Genomic DNA, 17,754 nt, shown 5'->3' on the forward strand with positions numbered 1-17,754 from the left:
AGGATACAGCTTTCTCTTTAGATGCCCTAAGTACTATAAATAATAGGTCTAGGGTTACCTATTCATACTAATACTATGAACTAAGTACATAAATGTAAATTACAATTTAAAATTTTCCGGAAATATAACAGTGCTTTTCCGTATATTTTAATTTATTAATAAATCGTCCTATATAAGTAATACATAACAAAACCATGTTGTTGGGATTTAATTATACAATTTGAGAGTATATAACTATATAATAGATTTTAACTATTGCTCGTTAGTGTCACGAACATGTAGTTGTATTAAACAGTTATACAAGTTTTATCTAAAATACTTGCAATATGCTGTTGCATAAAGCTTACTTCTTGTTTCATTGCTTTGCAGTGGTTTACTCTTGACAGAAATTCATATTTAAAAATAGAGAACACATTTACTTCTTTTTCTTTTCTATTTGGCAAATAGTATGCTTTATTTATACTAAATAATACTATTGTTATAAAAAAGTTAATTTCATAATATTTTTCATCAGTTATTTTATATCCAAGTATTAGGTTTTCTAAGCTTATGATATGATATCCAATTTTAAGTTTATTAAGAATTAATCTAATACCTTCCCAAATTTTTTTTAAATATTTGCAGGTGATAAAGAAATGTTCATAATTCTCATTAACATTACATATATTACATAAAGAAGTATCAACTATTTTCCAAGTTTCTAATATTTGTTTACAAGGTAATATCCAATGTAACAATTTCCACCTCAATATTTTCAATTTATTATCTTTTAAGTATTTAAATACAAACAGTAAATTGTGTTTTATCTTCAAATAAATATCATCAACTTGCAACATATTTTTCCACTTTGCAAAACCTATTGGGGTTTCTATGTTAGATTGTATGAGTATATTATATATATCTTTTGTTGTTACTTTTTGTAACTCATACTTTTTATGATTTTTACTTACTATTTCTAGTTTTTTATTAAAGTAAACTTTTGTTTGCTTTGATTTTTCATCCTTAAGTAAATTTAACCATTGTTTTGGTATTGCCTTTTTTAATTTTGTATATTCTGAGAACCAATTGCAATGAGATGATAGTTTTTATACGACCGCAAAAAAATTTTTGTGGTCGTATATTGGTATGACGTTGGCGTCGTCGTCGTCGTCGTCGTCTGGCGTCGTCCGGCGTCGTCCGAAGACACATTGGTTTTCGCACTCTAACTTTAGTTTAAGTGAATGGATCTCTATGAAATTTTACCACAAGGTTCAATACCACAAAAGGAAGGTTGGGATTGGTTTTGGTGGTTATGGTACCAACAGTAAAGGAATTAGGGGCCAAAAAGGGGCCAAAAATAAGCATTTTTGTAACTTCCAGACATAACTTGTGTGTAAGTGTATGGATCTCTCTGACATTGTACCACAAGGTTCCATATCACAAAAGGAATGCTGGGATTGATTTTGGGGTAATTGCCTCAAAATCTTAGGAATTAGGGGCCAAAAAAGGGGCAAAAAACAAGCATTTTTCTAGTTTCATGACAATAACTTGTGTGTAAGTGTATGGATCTTTCTGAAATTTTACTACAAGGTTCCATATCACAAAGGGAAAGCTGGAATTGAGTTTGGGGGTAATTGCCCTAAACGTTTAGGAATTTGGGGCCAAAAAGGGGCCAAAAAACACATTTTTCTAGTTTCCAGACAATAACTTGTGTTCAAGTGTATGGATCTCTCTGAAATTGTACTGCAAGGTACCATACCACAAAGGGAAGGCTGGGATTGAGTTTGGGGGTGATGAATCATAAGGGGGTTCAAAAAATTTGGGGGGGGGGATTTTTTTTTTTTCCTGTTTTTTTTCTTTTAAAATTTTCCATTTTAAGTTGGTTATTTCTGATTTATATTTAAAAGCAAATAATAATGATATGGTAGGAGATTCACACCAAACAGGATGTGTAAATTATTATATAATAAGTAATGTGCAATAGCAAGAAATTTTCAATTGCACAGTATTGCACAATAGCAAGAAATCTTCAATTGCACAGTATTGCGCAATAGCAAGAAATCTTCAATTGCACAGTATTGCGCAATAGCAAGAAATATCCAATAGCACAATATTGCGCAATAGCAAGAAATTGTCAATTGTACAGTATTGCGCAATAGCAAGAAATATTTAATTGCACAGTATTGTGCAAGAGAAGATACTTCTTATAAATTGCTTATTTCTTGACCAATTTCAATGGGGTTTTATTCTTGAATTCTTGGGGTTTTTTAATATGCTGAATCATACCGTGTATTCAGTTTTTGGATTTTGGGCCCCGTTTTTAAATTGGTCCACATTGAGGTCCAAAGGGTCCAAAATTAAACTTTGTTTGATTTCATCAAAAATTGAATTATTGGGGTTCTTTGATATGCCGAATCTAACCGTGTATTTAGATTCTTAATTTTTGGTTCCGTTTTCAAATTGGTCTACATTAAGGTCCAAAGGGTCCAAAATTAAACTTAGTTTGATTTTAACAAAAATTGAATTCTTAGGGTTCTTTGATATGCTGAATCTAAACATGTATTTAGATTTTTGATTATGAGCCCAGTTTTCAAGTTGGTCCAAATTGGGGTCCAAAATTAAACTTTGTTTGATTTCAACAAAAATTGAATATATGGGGTTTTTTGATATGCTGAATCTAACCATGTATTTAGATTTTTGATTTTTGGGCCCCGTTGTCAACTTTGTCCACATTGAGGTCAAAAGGGTCCAAAATTAAACTTTGTTTGATTTCATCAAAAATTGAATTATTGGGGTTCTTTGATATGCCGAATCTAACCGTGTATTTAGATTCTTAATTTTTGGTTCCGTTTTCAAATTGGTCTACATTAAGGTCCAAAGGGTCCAAAATTAAACTTAGTTTGATTTTAACAAAAATTGAATTCTTAGGGTTCTTTGATATGCTGAATCTAAACATGTATTTAGATTTTTGATTATGAGCCCAGTTTTCAAGTTGGTCCAAATAGGGGTCCAAAATTAAACTTTGTTTGATTTCAACAAAAATTGAATATATGGGGTTCTTTGATATGCTGAATCTAACCATGTATTTAGATTTTGGATATTGGACCATAATAGGTGAATGTCCAATTTAAAATTTTTAAGTTCTTAGACCACATTCATTCTGTGTCAGAAACCTATGCTGTGTCAAATATTTAATCACAATCCAAATGCAAAGCTGTATCACGCTTGAATGTTGTGTCCATACTTGCCCAAACTTTTCAGGGTTCGACCTCTGCGGTCGTATCAAGCTGCGCCCTGCGGAGCATTTTATTTTAATATCAAATTTTGAGAAATATCCCCGTTATCATCTAGGATATCATTAATATATATTATATTATTTTTAATCCATTGATTATAGACTAGACATTTACCGTTTAATTTTATGTATTTGTTTCCCCATATTATTTGTTTTCTTATTTCAATAAAATTATTTGGAAATTTTTCTATTCTACTGTTTTTCCATTTTTCACCCAAGTTTTAATCATTTCTAAGTAAAAAGGAGTTACATTATTTTTCAAATTCTCTATGTCTTGTGTTTTATCTATGTTCATGTAGAAGATTAAGTAATTTTTTCCCTAGTTTATCGAAGTAGAATTGAGGAATAACTTTCCAGTTCGGTAACATATCATCATTGTTAACTAGTCTTTTAATCCAATTTAATTTTAAAGATTCAATATATTTATCTATATCAATCATGTTCAATCCTCCATTAGCATAATTTGTACAAACAACAGATCTTTTCACTTTTTCTCTTTTATTGTCTCAGATAAAGTTAAATATTATTTTTTTAAATTTTGATATGCATTCCTTATTAATATTGATTACTGATGCTAAGAAGGTTAAGTTTGGAACTATTAAAGACTTTACAACCGTTATTCTGCCTAAGATAGTAAGTTGTCTTTTAGACCAATCTTTGATAATTTTCTCTGATTTAGTTAACTGTTTTTCTAAGTTTAGTTTTTCGCATTCGATCTTATTATGTCCAAAGTATACTCCTAAGCATTTTATTGGCTTTGTTGACCAGTTTATATTTTCATATTTGTCCCTACTACTTTTAAGATTCCCTAGCCAAATACCTTCTGTTTTATCTCTATTCAGTTTAAGACCAGATAAAGAACCAAATATCTCTATTATGTTTAGGGCTACTTTAATTTCTTTTTTAGATTTAACAAAAATTGTGTCATCTGCTAGTTGAGTTAATTTTAAACTATGTGTTTTTTTATCTAATTTGATTTGTATACCTTTTATATTGTTATCTTGTCTTAGTCTACATGCTAAGATTTCTACTGCCATCACGAAAATAATCGCGCCGACCAGACAGCCTTGTCTAATTCCCCTATGAATGCCAAAGGGTGCAGAGATCCAACCATTTTTTGTTACACATCCTTTAATATTTGTATATAAAGTCTGTATCCAATTTATAATAGAATTTTGTAGACCAAATTTTCTTAATGCACTGTACATAAACTCCCATTCTGAGGAATCGAAGGCTTTCGAAAAGTCAAGAAATAAAATTGCTCCATCTACATTGAATTTATCAGAATAGTCAATTATATCTTGAATCTGTCTAATATTAAACCCTATATATCTATTCTTCACATAGCCATTTTGGTCACTATGAATAATTTTGTGAAGTACTGGTTTTAATCTTTGAGCTAATGAATAAGCTATTATTTTAGTATCTACATTTAACAAAGTTATTGGTCTATAATTATCAAGATTGAGTGGATCATTTTTTTTATAAATAATATTTATGAGTCCAATCTTTTGGTTGTCAGAGAGTTCTTTTTTTTCATAGCATTTATTAAACACAAAAACTGCAAAGTTTTTTAAATATGGCCAAAAGGTTCTATAAAACTCTACTGTTAATCCATCTATTCCTGGAGATTTATTTAATTTCATATTTAAAACTGATTTTGTACATTCATCTATTGATAGCTCTCCTTCTAATTCATTACTTTCTTCATGGGATAGAGTGTAATCATTTTTTGTTTCCTCAACATACTTTTTTATATTTTTTACATCTGTTTTTTTGGATGTATATAAATTTTGATAATATTCTCTTTCTATTTCTAATATTTTACTCTGATCATCAGTTATTTTGCCTTGGTTGTCTTTTAGAGATGTAATATTTTTACGTGTTTGTAGACATTTTTCCAGACCGAGAAAATATTTTGAATTTTTTTCTCCTTCTTCAATCCATTTAATCCTTGACCTTATTTGGGCTCCCTTAATTTTTTCTGCATATATTTTTTCAAGACTTTTTTTAATTTGTTTATTGATATCTTTTACTTTTTGTGAATTTAATTCATTATCACAGATTTCGTTAAGATATTTTATTTTATTTTCTAAATTTTTAACTTCTTTTCTCTTATCTTTTTGTCTAGATTTACAATAGTTAATAGTTGCCTCCCTTACTTGAATTTTAAACATGTCCCACATTACAGTAGGTTTTTTATTTAGTGCTTCTTCTTTATATTGATCTATAAGCTTTAAAATAATTTTTTTATACATTTTTGTATTTGCTTTCATTAAGTATACTGTTGTTTAATTTAAAGTATCCTTTTCCTTGATCTTGTATTGTATGTTTTATTTTTAGTGAAATTGCTTGATGGTCTGTGCAGTTAATCACTGCTGGGCGGATATCTGTACTTGTTACTCTATTTCTTATGTCAGAATTTATGAGAAAAAAATCTATTCTACTTGCAATATTGCAATTGTGTTTTCTTTTCCATGTAAATTGGTTTTTTGTAGGATTTAATACTCTCCAAATATCGATTAGTTTATGGCTTTTTATCATATTTTTTAAGCTATTAACTGGTTTTCTTTTTTTACTATCTATCGTTTTACCTTTTCTGTCCTTATCTGATAGTGTTTCATTCAAATCACCACCAATTATTAAAATTCCAAGACGGTATGCTTCTATTATATTGTGCACTTTCTATATTTGGAGCATACAGATTTACTAGAGTAAAATATTGTTATCAATTTCTATAATCTTTATCTTCAAAAGTATTTATAATAGAATGATTTAGTCTTTTATTAATAAAAATTGATACCCCTTTAGAATTTGAACTACCTAGACTGTGGTATGTTTCCCCTCAAAGTGAAACTCTTTTTCTATGGTGTTGACATTACTTTGTACAAAGTGAGTTTCTTCTGCGAAAAGTATATTGTACTTTTGTTGTTTACACCACTCATAAAGCCTTTGTCTTTTTTCTTTTTTCCCAAGACCTTGACAGTTCAGTGAACATATATGTAGCATTTTATCCATTTTCATATATACAAATTGTTGTCATTTTACACAATATATTATACATTATATACACATTAATATTGAAATATTTCACTAATTTCCATTCTATATTTATATGGAACATTTCATAAATTATGCTTAGTTCTATCTGTTTATCTGATTTATCTATTGTGTTAACATTTTTTGCACAGGTTAGAATACATCTTTTTTGTAGGTTTCTCCCTGTTTCTAAAAATAGACATCTACTGGTAATAAAGACCTTGACCTTAAAAACAGTAAACATTTTATACCGATACATAGCCCAATGCAGTCTATCATCAATATGTATATTTGGATTAAAATATATGGAAACTGTGTCGTTGTGGATATGATGTTTCTGTTGTAAGTATAATTTTACATTTATAATATATTTTCCTCGTACAATTAGCTTCGCGTACAGGTAAGTGTAGTTTAATTGAACAAGTGTACAAACCCATTTTCTATGACAGCTATAACGACTACACGCATATTTATTTCTTTATTGTACATACTCTGCTTTTGCTGAGTATTATTCTGGTGTTGTGTGATTCTGCATTTGAATGAATCGCTTTGTCACTTTTTTCACGTTGTTTTATACGATATAATAGAAGATGTATATACTTCACGTTTATTTGTAGTGGAAATTTTGATTTTGATAAATGTGGGTCAAATGCATATGTAGGTGGCGTTGCGATACACCTATATTTTGACACTAGTATTTGCACGTGCTTTTTGTTTACGAAATCATGTTGACATTTCGGATAACACATACAATTTAAATGTAATTTTTTAAATGACTTATTATAGAAGATATAAGTGACATTTACCTTTTAATCAAATGGTATGTATATTTTTTCATTTTCTGTTAAAGTCTGAATCTTCTGTGAATTCTACCCTTCTGGAGCACCTGAGATCATTCCAAGTTTTTGGTGGGGTTGTGTTGCACAGTCTTTAGTTTTCTATGTTGTATTTTGTGTTCTAATGTTTGTCTTTTTCTTTTTTAGCCATGGCGTTGTCAGTTTATTTTTGACTTGTGAGTTTGAATTTCCTTCTAAAAGAGCATCCAAAGCATATGATGACGAAAATATATTTTTACTTTTCTGTATTTAACCTGGGAACAGTATATCTAATATATATGCTCCTGATTTTACTCATAAACGGACTTTGTCTTTTGCAGTTAACAAGTATAGTTCCAGTCTTGGGTTAAAGTTTGTTCACCATTAATTACTTTGTCAAACCTTCATCGAATTTTCTGCAACTTTGGCAGAAACTTTTTTATGATTAAGAGAAAATGTCTGAATTAAAATTGTGTATTTGTTTTCATTTTTTCGTATTTTACTGGCAGATGGACATTTTTTTTTGCAATTAACAGGCCGCCTGGGTTTAAAGTCATTCTTCATAGATTGTTATAAAAGTTGGATGGAAGCTAAATTTAGCTAACCTTCAAGATCAAGAAAAAACATCTATATAAAGAAAAATTTAACGTAGATAAAAAAAAATAATTAACTTTTTTATTTTCCTGTTATAAAATCCCGGGCGAGCCACAGGGTTCAACGACGAACCTTTTACGAATGTTCATATAACACCTGACCATCTTTGAAAATTAATTATTTTATGTGTCCATTAACGAAATTTGCGCACAAAAAGGGTAGAAAACTAGATAAAGTAAAAATTATAGAACGACAACATTGAAATGTAAACTTCCTTTTTTATCTCACCTGGCTCGAATGGCCAAATGAGTCTTTCTAATCAAATGGCGTCTGTCGTCCGGAAAAATTTAATCAAACTCTACCACAATCATCATTGGGGTATCTAGTTTAGAAAATGTGGTCGTTGACCCGCCTGCCAACCAAGATGGCCGACATTGCTAAAATTAGAACATAGGGGGTAAAATTCAAGTTTTGTCATTTTGAAAACCGCTATAAATAGAGAAAATCTGATCTGAGCAGAATTGTTCAGAATGTTGATCTCTACCAATTGTTCATATACGTTAAAACTGACAGCATCTTATATGAGTTATTGCCCTTTAATGACAAATTTTACCATTTGTTTTTTTTTCTTTCATTTTTGCCTATTATATTAAAAACTATAATAGATAGAGAGAAACTTTGAATTGCAAAAATGATCAGCAAGACAAGGTCTATAAATAGGGCTGCATGGTTGCGACTCCTTATTAGAGTTATTGCCCTTTGATTTTGCATTTTTTGCCTTATATCTTAAAAATTATAATAGATGATGGAAACTTTAATAAGCAACAGTGATCAGCAAGTCAATGTCTACAATTAAGACAAGATGGAGGAAATTGTCCGACGTCTCCTTATTACTAGATAAATAGACACTTTAAATCACAAAATTGATCAGCAAGGCAAGATCTACTAACAGTAAAAGGTCAAATTTTACCGTTATAGATAGTAGACTGTCACTCTTTAAAGGAGTGATTGTTCTTAAATGAGGAATTTTTTACCCTCTTTTGTGTTTTGAGCAAAACCTAAAGAAGATAGAGGAACACTAAACAGAATAAATGATCAGCAATACAAGATCAACACAACAGAGATTTTTGTCATGAATTCTATTCTCGTCTACAATGTTGGAGAGTGTCCTTTGTTGAATATGCACATAGACCAAGGTGAGCGACACAGGCTCTTAAGAGCTTCGAGTCACTATTTCTAAAGTTTTGGATTATTTGTTTTACCCCACATCTCCTTTTAAACATAATTTACAGTACCTGGTTTGGAAATTTTTCTCTAAAACCAATGACCATTAGATTCCAAATCACAATTAACAAATTGAAAAAAAAATTAAAAAATTCTAAAGTATGTTAATTTGCTATTAAAGAGTTTTTAATGACAGAAACCCCCAGCAGGGAGGTCCTCTGCCCTGGACACTCTGGGAGCCTCAGACCCTTCGTCGAGGTTCAGGTGTACACTTAAAAATGGCCTAGTTACACCACTGAATTATCATGATTAACTATTAATGAGATACTTATTTGGCAAGCAACATTTTATTTCGGCAATAAAGGTGGTGTCTTGATTTTTGTGTCGTTTGATTGATGTATCCTCGGGAAGTAAAACCACAATATTATGGTTGAGAAGTTGTGACGTAAACAATTCTATTAATACTCTCAGGTAATACATTGACTTGTTTACACTATTTATATTGATAAACTTTAAAGATCAATAAATATAGATTTAGTTGATCATGCATGGTCACTCACTCAGTGTTTCTACTTGTTGTGAAATATCAATTTAAAACAAAACGGGCCATGTTTTTAGTTGGGCGTTTAGTGACGATTTGAACTGAAGCTTCAGGTAAGAATCTCTATCTGTATTCATTTCAGTCTTTAGTCTGGTTTGTTTTAATGGCAATCATACTCCGTCTCGTATATTTATTATAGTGTCATTTTCACAAAACAGATTATAATTTTAAATTCTATCCACAGTCGCTTGGGAAATGTACCCTCCTTTTTCTATGAATATATTTTTATGCCCCCGCCGTAGCGGTGGGGGCATTAAGTTTTACCCTAGTCCGTCTGTACGTACGTACGAACGTACGTCCGTACGTCCCAAGATTGGTTTCCGTTCTCTAACTTGAGTTTGCCTCAACCAAATGTTATGAAACTTATATACAATGCTTATTACCACAAAACACAGATCAAGTTTGAATTTTGGTGGCGTCACTTTAACCGTTCTAGAATTATGCCCCTTTATAAATGGAAAAATTGCAATTTTTTTAGTTTCCGTTCCTTAACTTAAGTTTACCTCAATTAAATGTTATGAAACTTATACACAATACTTATTACCACAAAGCACAGATCCAGTTTGAATTTTGGTGGCGTCACTTAAACCGTTCTAGAGTTATGCCCCTTAAAAAATGGAAAAATTGCAAAATTTTTATTTTCTTCTAAATATCAAGTAATTTTTAAAATTGGAGTTATCTTCCTTTGTCCACGATTATAGTTGAATCAACTACAATCAATGCTTTATACAATGCAATGTTTAATTTTGACTTCCACTGATAAAACACAGATCAAGTTGAATTTGGGTAGTGTCACTTTAACCTTTTGTAGCAGGAACAATTCTGCTGGAGATTCGGGGATGCGGACCACAGCTTGTTCTAGTTTGTGAACTGATTAAACGGAGACGATGGATGCCATATGTAAAAGAGCTATATAAATATCTATGTAAATGAAAACCAAAAACAGTGAAAACAATATATAATTTAATCAACAATTACAACTTTTATTATGTAACCTAAGAGTAGAGAAATGGAGCAATCAATAACTTCATTATTTACCCGTATTAAGAAGGCTTATGGCAGATGCACAAACCTTAAAGGGTGATTGAAAAGCACGGCTTTCCTAGGTGGGACTGAACGTCAGTCCTCAGACAATTCAACATGATAATTCCAAACCAATTATATAAAATGTACAAGTCTTTCGAAGAAGGTAATAAATGATTTGCGACGATGCAAATACTAAACTTTAGAATATAAATAAATATATTTAACCAATGAATCCAAAATATCTATTCAATTTAACAAATATATACTCAATAAGCCTTATGTAAACCATAAAATAAAGAAATATGAAATTTATAGTTTAAACAAGGGAAATAACAATTACATAATAATCCTGTTGCCACATTATATTGAGTTATGCCCCTTTATAAATCGAAAGATTGCAAAATTTTTAGTTTCCATTCTGTAACTTAAGTTTGCCCCAACCAAACATTATGAAACCTATACACAATATTCATTACCACAAAAGTAAGATCAAGTACAAATTTTTGTTTCCGTTTTCTAACTTTAGTTTGCCTCAACCAAATGTTATGAAACTTATACACAATGTTTATTACTACATAATACAGATAAAGTACGAAATTTGGTGGCGACACTTTTACCATTCTTGAGGTATTTCCCTTTATAAACACAAAATTGCTTAATTTTTCGTTTCCGTTCTCTAACTTTAGTTTGTCTCAACCAAATGTTATAAAACTTATACACAACCGTTCTAGAGTTATGTGTGTTTACAAATAGAAAAATTGCTGAATTTTTAGTTTCTGTTCTCTAAAGTTAGCCTCAACCAAATGTTATGAGACTTACACACAATGCTTATTACCACAAAACTCAGATCAAGTTCAAATTTGGGTAGCGTCACTTTTACCGTTCTTCAGTTAATGTCCCTTTATAACTATATGATATGCAAGAGGGGGCATCATCTGTGTCCACAAGATGACACTATCCACATTTATTTTTTTTAATATTTTTAGTTAATATTCATTTAATATTCATTAATATTTTAACTTATTTTCACTTCTTTAAAGTGTTATTATTCTTATCCATATGATTTTATTAGTGTGAAGCTAGCCGGCTTTGATATTCATGAGGTATTTTATACATGATTGGACAGCGGTCAAAAGAAACTATAATAGATAGGTAAAAACTGTAAACAGCCAAAATAATCAGAAATACCAAATCTACAAATACGTAAGACAACCAAAACAATTGAATGACTGCTTAAGAAGTTATAGCCTAAACGATTATCCCGACTGATTTTCGTGCCCGTCGTATATTTTTCAAAGACCTACTCCTCTAAAACTACTGAACATATTTCAACAAAACTTTGGATGAATGATCCTTAGGGTATCTTGCATAAAGTGTTGTGTTTTCCCCGGTCAGTCAATAAACAAGGCGACATGGCTTAAAAACAGAACATAGGTTTAAAATGTATTAAATGTCTTCTATCTAGAAAACCATGATAGATAGAGAAAATCTGACAGTGGCATATGTTCTGATATTGTCCAGATCTACTAACCTCATGTTTTTACCAAATAACCTTGTTGCATTGTATCAATTTAATTCTGGCAAAAATGCTAGGTGACCGATACAGGCTCCTATGAGCATCTTGTGTTATAACTTGAAGTTTTGGATTTACCATGTTTGTATAATACATCTGCTATGTATAAACTTTCATGGCTCAATGATGAACGTTAAGTTTTTGTGATTATATAACATTATAAATTACTGTTATTAAGACATTAGTTATATTTGGTCTACAAAATTATTGGTAGGTTAAATTGGCCTCATTTTCATGGCTGGTTTGATCGACGCTAAGATACAGCGGCTCTTTTTACACAAAATCTTAAGAGTAAAAATACTTGTAAGTCATACACATTTCAGTGTAACTTACGATCAATTTTAATCGTAAGATTTTTTGAGAAAAGAGTCGCAGCATTGTCCAGTACAGCATCTCAGTAACATTGTACTTTTTTCAGTAAAATGGCAGAATGTTCAGGATCTACAGAACAAAATGTTCAGGTTCGCGGAAATAATAAAGATACAATAGAGAATAGTAAAACCAATCAAAAAAGAGACCAAAAGAGGCAGATGCAACGACCTCGACCTACGAGAGTAGTATCTGTGAAGAAACGATCCCTAAATCATATGGGTTACAAAGATCTAGAACACTGGTTAGAAGACACCAACAATATATACATAGGTAGGGACATGACCCATTATGTTCCTGGGGCTGTTGGCAGCAAGTGGCAAAATCCTTTTAAGGATGAGAAACTCGGGAAAGATAAAAGGGTAGAACTGTATAGGGAATACATTTTGTCAGATACGAAGACATATGAGGGAAAGACACTGTTGGAATCAATAGAAGAACTTCAAGGGAAAACTTTGGGATGTTGGTGTAAGCCAGAATTTTGCCATGGTGATGTTCTTGTGCAATTACTGATGAGATTAAAAAAGAGTAATTGACTAACTTTATATCTTCCGATAGAAATATGTAGAAATGAAACATATTCATGGAGATGTTCGTGCGCAACAAATATATAAGTTTGAAGACAAGTGCTTCTCTTAATTATGTGATCAAATAATTATCAAAGGTACCAGGCTTATAAAATTTAAGAGAAGAAAGATAGATACCAAAGTGACGAGGTTATATAAAAAATCTAAGAAATATATACAATACCGTGGCTGAAAAGAATAACGAGGAAAAACAAACAGCAGGCTACATAACACAAATCGATCAGGAGTTGTCTCCAATAGGCCTAGGGCTATAAAATGATTACATTAAGAAATTTAATTTCTCCAGGTCACAGTGGTTTCCAAAATAACTTAATGCTTTGTCAATAAAATGGTTTATAATTATGTTACTTTGTTTAAATGTGTATTCATGTTTTTGTTTAAATATACTTTTAATCACTCTAATCATTCTAATCATTTACTGTGCATTAAAATGTAATTCATTTGATTGTATAGCTCAAATTTTAGGCACCATGATTGGTTAATAAAAATCATCTTAACACAACACATAAAACTCAAGACTGAGTAACATGAACATATATTATATGTCAAGCTGATCTCATATAGATATAAGAAGATGTGGTATGAGTGCCAATGAGACAACTCTCCACCCAAGTCACAATTGTAAAAGTAAACAAATAGGTCAAAGTACGGTCTTCAACACGGAGCCTTGGCTCACACCGAACAGCAAGCTATAACGGGCCCCAAAAATGACTAGTTTAAAACCATTCAAACGGGGAAACCAACGGTCTAATCTATATAAAAAACGAGAAACCAGAAACACTTATGAACCACATCAACAAACGACAACTACTGAACATCAGATTCCTGACTTAGGACAGGTGCAAACAAATGCAACGGGTTTAAACGTTTTAATAGGTACCAGCCTTCACCCTTATCTGAAACAATTATAGTGTAACATCACAACATAGCAAGACACACTATAAAATATCAATTGAAATGGCTTAACTCAATCAAAAGACATTAACACAAGTGAACATACAATGAACGAATAAATGCGATCTATGATACAATGTAAATACAAAATCAATAAAATAAGGGGTGAATAAATAACTTAAGGCAACAGTAGTATACCGCTGTGAGATGTTAAACAATTTTAAAAAAACCAACAATAACCTTTAACAAAAAGCCGCCAAATACAATAATATACACAGGTAAATGAAAATAATTTTGTTGTAAGGCCGGTTATACAGTTTAAATGGAGAACGGAAATATTTTTTTGTTCATAGTACGAAGAAGTGAAAATTTATAGTCATACCAAACACTTGTCAAAGTTGGTATATAGACGAGATATAACCCTGAATAAGTAAACATTAAATAACAAAAAAACATTATAAATAGTATCAACAGGTCAAATTAACAAGAAAGTACGATTTGAGAGTATTCGCAGTTGTTGACAGCTAGTTAAAAGCCAAAAACAATTAATAATAAAAATCATGCAACAGAGATTATAATCAACTAAAACACATCCCAGGGATTTAGTATTTTAACGTCATGGACAGTCAAAGAAGACATGACTTGTACATATGCTATTACAGCAAAATGCATTGAGTGTGTAGGTAAAGGTAATATCTTTCGACTAGCTTGCTTGCTAGCTGAACTGTGAAGTCATTATTAGGCTAGGTATACTACCCTCCTTTAAGAGTAGACTAGTCTGACAGATAACCGATCTATCTATCTGTAGGACTAGACTACTCCGAAAGGAGGGTAGTATACCTTACCTAATAATGACTTCACGGTTCAGCTAGCAACCAAGCTAGCCAAAGATATTACCTTTACCTACACACTCAATGCATTTTGCTGTAATAAACCAGCATATTTCCAATTAGAATAGACCTATAGTTGAATACATGACATAACTTATTTGTTAAAGGTCTACTGTTGACCGCTAGATATTTTCTTCCAGCTCAGCTGATCCAAAGGGCTAGTGTTACCTTTTGCCATCAGTTTGCGTCCGTTTTCGGTAGAAAACTTAGAACAAAAAATGATCAAATTGGACCATGATGTAAATTTATATTGAGATGTTTTGATTTACTAGGTTTTTTTCTTATCTGATCCTGGCTTCTTGATCGCATACCGAAGCAAAGACTGGGCTAGATCGCCATAATTTAAACGTCATATAAGAATTCCATTTATTCAACTTAGCCACAATAAGATTCAGTTTCTCGTGTCACTCGAATTCTCGAAACTCTATGTAAATTATTCTAAATATATAAGATAACCAGAAAAAAATAATCGGAATAGCTTGACTGGGGCAGAACGAAGCAAAAAGTGAAAGAATTCTATGATAAGCGGATACTTATCTATCAGCTATATCAACTAAACATATTAGATTTTTTTTATTTGACCTCAAAATTGACTATAGAGTAGATGAATGTTGGTTAAACATAAATGAGACAAATTAAAAGAGTTACACGACGGGTTCTACATTTGGAGCTTGTTTACCCTTCTGTTGGTTTGGTTTGTATTGCTCAGTCTTTAGCTTTCTATCTTTTGTTTTGTATACTGTTGTTTGTTTTTTATTCGTTTTAAGTTTTTTTGCCATGTCATTTTCAGTTTGATTTCGACTTATGAGTTAGTATATAAGTCCCTTTACTGTGGATTCATTTAATTTCGTGAGTACCAATTTTCGTGGATTAGGGAAAATTGGCATGTTCGTGGATATTTAATTTCGTGGTTTTACCGAAAGTCTGCGTACAAGCCTATACAATATATGTCATTCGTTGAAAATTTCATTTCGTGGTTCACTTGTACCCACGAAATCCACGAAAATTGGTATCCAACGAATAATAATGAATCTACAGTATTATCTTTTGTTTCTCTTTTAAATCGTCTCTTGTCTAGAAAGGAAAATCATACCACATCTTCCTTTTTATGTTACTTTGAAAAAGACTATCACAGATCAGTAATGAACACACACGAAGAACGCAACACACATTAATATATATTTAAAACAACCACTGCATGGCGAGGTTCCTGGTTTTGGACAGGCACGTACACTGAATATCTCCCTCTTAGATTTTTTAACGGAATTATAAAACGTCCAATAACATTTTATTTTAAAACCTCGTAGATCTGTATAAATGCACGTACAAGTAACACAATGAAGACAATTAGATATTACCGAGATTTAAGGTTGTTAAAAATTACTGAAAACAAGCCATAGTACTGATCCTGCTGCTATAGAAACCTTCAGCAATGTCCTTCAAGAAGCACCAGGAACATTGCTTAAAGACACTGGTGCAATTTCAAAAGAATTCTCCATAATTCTGCAATAAAGAAAAACTTACAACTGATGCATGAACTCATTAGTTTTTGTTAAAGTAATATGAACTCCCTAAATAAAAGAAAAAAGATTTAAAAAGAAAAGTTTAATTTATTAATTTATTGACTAAATTAATTGCCATAATATCAATATACGTTTATCAATTATAAAAAACATATTTTACAGTCTAATTCAAATATAGACCTCTGATTTCGTTATACTACATATGAGATCATATGTAGTATAACTGTAGTACAACGAAATCAGAGGTCTATATTTTAATTAGACTGCATATTTTAAGGGTCGTTTCTTAACTTTTTGATTTAGGACAATATAACAACGAAAAGCTAAGAGCAAAATATCCTTTTTTCAAATTAATTACATGCAAGTGAAATCCTGTTTTACCTCCCAAACGTACCCAATCAAGACCAGTCCAGAAAAATGATAGCATTATACGTTTATGATAATCCATTTTTATTTGTCTAGCCCGGTTGACCTATCTATAACATATATATCAATTCCGTTTTTTATTTTAGACATTTCTGAATAATGGCTCACTGTGCTCCGACCGAAGACAATGTTAAACAAATACAAGCAGATAACAAGGACAATGGAAAAGAGGAGACTAGTACTATCCGAACTCAGACTGAAAGACCTCGGCCAACACGAGTTATATCCGTCAAGAAGCAATCATTGAATCATAAGGGATACAAGGACCTTGAACACTGGTTGACAGACCCAACTAACATATACATCGGCAGAAATATGACTCATTATGTCCCTGGAGCTGTGGGTAGCAAGTGGCAAAACCCATTCCAGGCAAAAAAACATGGGAGGGACAAGTGTATAGATATGTATAGGGAATATATAATGACAGATACAAAATTATACGATGGAAAAACTTTATTAGACTCAATAGAAGAACTACGAAGTAAGACACTAGGGTGCTGGTGTAATCCTGAACCTTGTCATGGCGATGTTCTCGTACAGATGCTAATGAGATCGAAAAAGAGTTGATATCAAAGGGGTGGTTAAATTTTATTTATGAATAACACGTGGCTTCAAAAGAGCCTGAATTCTTGGGAAAAGATGTCATTTTTATACGACCGCAAAACAATTTTGCGGTCGTATATTGGTATCATGTCGTCGTCGGTCGTCGTTGGCGTTAGCGTCGTCCGTAGACATTTGGTTTCCGGACACTAACTTTAGTTTAAGTGTATTAATCTCTGTGAAATTTAACCAAAAGGTTCAATACCACAAAAAGGAAGGTTTGGATTGGTTTTTGGGGGTGATGGTCCCAACCGTTTAGGAATTAGGGGCCAACAAATCGCCAAAAACAAGCATTTTTCTAGTTTCAGGACAATAACTT

The 17,754-nt window shown here is 31.5% G+C and overlaps 1 long non-coding RNA gene across 1 annotated transcript; it reads left to right on the forward strand.

Annotated features, from left to right (window-relative positions):
• The first annotated feature begins 9,232 nt into the window (after positions 1 to 9,232).
• On the forward strand, positions 9,233 to 17,409 carry LOC127699215 (uncharacterized). Its single transcript, XR_007981128.1, has 2 exons — positions 9,233 to 9,600; positions 16,922 to 17,409. It is a non-coding gene; the product is annotated as an uncharacterized LOC127699215 (long non-coding RNA).
• The last annotated feature ends 345 nt before the right edge of the window (positions 17,410 to 17,754 follow it).

This window comes from Mytilus californianus, unplaced genomic scaffold (genome assembly GCF_021869535.1).
Source record: "Mytilus californianus isolate M0D057914Y unplaced genomic scaffold, xbMytCali1.0.p SCAF_4, whole genome shotgun sequence".
Classification (NCBI taxonomy): Eukaryota; Metazoa; Mollusca; class Bivalvia; order Mytilida; family Mytilidae; genus Mytilus; species Mytilus californianus.